Source organism: Octodon degus, unplaced genomic scaffold (genome assembly GCF_000260255.1).
Source record: "Octodon degus isolate 3935 unplaced genomic scaffold, OctDeg1.0 scaffold00117, whole genome shotgun sequence".
Classification (NCBI taxonomy): Eukaryota; Metazoa; Chordata; class Mammalia; order Rodentia; family Octodontidae; genus Octodon; species Octodon degus.
The window spans coordinates 1,446,457-1,450,774 of record NW_004524693.1 but is presented as its reverse complement, the minus strand read 5'-3'; positions in this window follow the sequence as shown (position 1 = coordinate 1,450,774).

Genomic DNA, 4,318 nt, shown 5'->3' with positions numbered 1-4,318 from the left:
CTAACCATTTTGAATACACAGATACAAAATGGACATTCATCTGTATCCCCCTTTTTTGTTTAGTTCCATTATTTGAATATTATAGGTGTGTAAACTCAGCAAAATAATCTAAAAGAGTCCAGAAGCCCATAATAGTATTGGGTCTTCTGCTTGACTGACAATGTCAGAAATTGTTGACCTGAGTCTCTCAGGCTTTCACAGAGAGTACATTGGCCAAGCAATGGCCATGACTCACCCACATGGCTGACACTGACAAAGGTTCTGCAACCTGAGGTACAGGATCTCACGATAAATCCTGTGGGGATTTCACTGATCTTATCAGACCCAAAAGCTACAACTCTTGTTGCATAGGTCCTGCTTTACCTTGGTCATGATGACATATTTGAAGAACTGTAAACAAATGTCCCCTAGCCAGAAAAATGTGCCAAAGTTATCAGTGATACAAGATACATATCTTTAGGGGGTTCATTAAACCTTTAAATTGGTGGTATAACCAGTAATCTCTGTGGGAATTCAGAGAAGAAATAAGTGGATAAGGACTAGTTGGGAAAGACCAATTTAATGGATTTGCTCACTAAAGGGCATCATAGGCATGAAGTCATGTGGAACAAGTTTAAGTCAATATAATCCACAGCTGACCAATGAACAGTGGAAAGGAAGGAGCACAAGTAAGATAGAAAAAATGAAATTGATAAGAACTGAGAAATTCTGGTCTCTTGTCCTGGTTCAGGTACTAGCTAACTTTATATTATTGAGTTATCTTTTCTTCGCTTTGCCTTTAGTTTCTTCATCTGTAAAATAAGACACTGAACTGGATTTATTCATTCATCAGCTTTTTACAATGAGACTATATGCAAAGCTCATAGCTAAGGACTGTATAACGAACTTTGAAGTTCTTTCCTAACTTTAATGGCTAACTTTTGTCGGCTATGTCTCTAGTAATGTAATTCTAGTTGCTTTGGGATTATATGCTTCTCTGTCAAAGAAGAACATTTCTTGCAGGTAAGAGACTCCAAACTAGAGAATATTTCTTATAATTAATTGAACTGAAATTTTCTATATATGGTGGTACATGTCTGTAATCCCAGCACTTGGGAGGCTGTAGCAGGAAGATTACCACAAATTTGAGGCCATCCTAAGTGATGCAGTGAGTTCAAATATTGAACTGAAATCTTTCTTTGCAACTATTCTTTATTTTTTGGTCATAATAGAAACATATTTCATTCCCTGTCATGAGAATGATAAGGGGCCCTGCCAGCAGAGATGGGCACTGACTATTTTTGGAGAGTGAAAATTGCTATTAGGCTATTGCTATTATGCAAATAACCGAGGCTATCACCAACTTGCTTGGGAAGTACAGACTTGGTACACTGGTCCCCTTTGCCCTTTCTCCCATTTGAGGCCTGTTTCCACTGGCCCTGCCACTCCCATCTCAGGAATCTTCCTCTTATTCCTATCACTGATCACCTGACAGGAGATGTGCTTTCTGGTGTGGAGTTCTAGCAATGGAACAGCAAGGAACTCTGCAAACTCAAAGAAGCTTCAATGTCTTCTACAAATCCAGTTGGTTCAAGGCTGCAGGCCCACTTCCCTTGACAGGTTTTTCTATTGCAGGGAGTGGAGAAAGTGGCCCTAAACCATCAAAATGGATTATACATCACTCTTGATGACATGCATGGACACTTCCCTGCGTTAACTGGAGAAATGGAGCTACATTAGCTTAAAAGCAACCAGAGTTATTATTTTTACTTGTCTGGTATTTATTATGTACTTTTAAATGGTGGTGCAATGAAAGTAGTAATATGTCTATTCATAAATAAATCTAGAGGCTTCCTAGTATAGTAATTCAAAATATAAGATCAAATGCAATATTTAGGTTGATTCTTAGTTCGTTTACATTTGTTGCTTCCCAAAGAGCAGAAAAATTTTTTTAATAAGTTAGAAGTACCAGGATGTATTTAAATCCTGCTGTAAATCCACCTTTGCCTTCATTTGCTTTCAGTATAGATATTGGGAGTCATGGTGCTAGTGAGAGGAGATGAAATGAGAGAGAATTCAAAATGTTATAGAGAATTCAAAATTTTATAGAGAATTATGAAATTAGAAGTTAAGAAAAATAAGGATTCTAATAGATATTGAAAGCATATAATGGAACTTTAAACCTGAGAATGTTTTGCCCATGTTTCACTTTTACACATCGAACAATTGTAAACATGGTTAAAAGTTTCCTTTTGCTTTTGGTATGGCCAGAGAACTAAAGTCCTTTTTGGAAAATATTCTTGGTGTTTTTCACTACATTTTTAAAAACTGGATTCTAACATCAAAGGTATTTGTATTAGCTTTCTACATAGTTGCACTGAAATTTTTAAAACCTCAGTGTACTTTTTTTTACAGAAATGCATACTTATGCCTTTAAATCTGTAGATGTCCTTCACCAGTTACATAAAGTGTTTAAGTCAGAGATACAAACATCTGGATACTGACATAGTAGATGTAGAGTTGTAAGGAAACAATTGGGATCTATTTTCCTACATGCAGTGACAGTTATAAGTTAATGGTTTTGGTTTTTGGTGGTACTGGGACTTGAACCCAGAGCCTTGTGCGTGCTATACAAGCACTGTACCACTGAGCTACATCCCCAGCCCGAGAATTATAAATCAATTCCCATCTTATTCTTCCAGTTAATGGAGACTTTGCAACTTCTAACTAAAAGAGAAAAAATAGGAAGAGGGAAAGCAAAAAGCATATAGATTAATGACAATGTGCTGACACATCAACTTGCAGATACCTCTAAGCATACATAAAATAAAGACCAAATTGAAAGTACGTTATTTGGGCCAGCCAAATAGCTCAGCTGATTAAAGCACCTACAAGCAGGCTCAGGGTCTGGGGATTAGATCCCCGAGCCTGCTCTGCCAGCCCCACCCACGGCGCCCGCTGAAACTACAATTGAGACTGGGCATGGTGACACATGCCTGTGATCCCAGCTCTTGGGAGGCTGTAAACAGGCAGATCACTATGAGTCCAATCTAGTACTGAGACACTGAACACCCTGTAGACCCTTCCCTAAAAAACTACAAAAATAATAATAATAATAATAATAATAATAATAATAATGAAAGAAAATGCATTATTTATTTTGAATAGAAGTTCAGTGGCCTGGAAATAACATAATTCAAATCTGCATGCATTGAAAAAGTGTATGTATGTGTGTGTTTAATACTGCTGTGGCAAAATAAGAACAAAATTCAAAAGTTTTGCCTCATCCCAGACCTAGAGGTTGGTGAGTCCTTGCTGAGTCATTGCAAAGTGTAAGAAGGTATGGAAGGAAACTAAGCCATGTGAGGTAGTGTGCACCTGTATTCCCAACACTCCTGAGGCTGAGGCAGGAGGGACCAAGTTGGAGCCCAGCGACTTCAGCAGTGTGGGAGACTTTACCTCAAGATAAAATAGTACAAAAGGGCTGGGGAAATATCTCAGTGTAGAGACCCTGGGTTGGGTTCAGTCCCCAGTATCAAATGAGGAAGAAGGAAAAGGAGGAAGGGGGGCAATAATTGATGCTCCCTACACTAACATTTGGAAAATGTAACCAGCCTGGAAGAAACCAAAAAACCAAGAGTTTTATCTTTAAGTCAGCAGTGGCAAGGCTCCCTGCTTTCCATGGAAGAAAGCCAGGTTTAGCTACAGACGAGTGTCTTTACAAAGAGGAAGGATGTAGACTTGAGACCTACAAGGTAGTATGTATTCCATTTCTTCCTGAAGAGATGTAACACCCATCTGAGACAACTAGTAAGCAGGTATCTGTGCCCACTGTGCTTTAGGCCAATTGGAGTTACAGATAGCTTTGTCCTTTTAGGGTAGAAAAATTGACTTTAAGTGGAATGCTTCACTCTGTTTTTCCAAACAAGCCTATTCACAGAGTTGCCCTCTCTAATGAGCTAATATGTACCGCCTGCTATCTTGAACAATGCTATTGTAAAAAAAAAAAAAAAAAAAGCTGAGAAATGGCAACAAAATGCTGTGAAAGTTCAATACAACATAGAGAGTCACATAATTTAGAGACCAAGTCCATCAGTAGTAATACCTTCAAATAGGGATTTAACAACATGTGTCACCATCCATCTTTCAAATCCTGAGGCACAAAATGCTACAGGGCCTTTAAGATAGTAGACCTGTAAGTCAAGTATTTTGTAAATGAAATCTTTGTTCAGCTTTTGTCTCTTTTAAAGAAATAATTTATACTGTACTTTTAACCATTGTGTAATATACTTTTGATCTATAATATTCTGTGGAAAGAATGCATAACCTAAGGATTTTT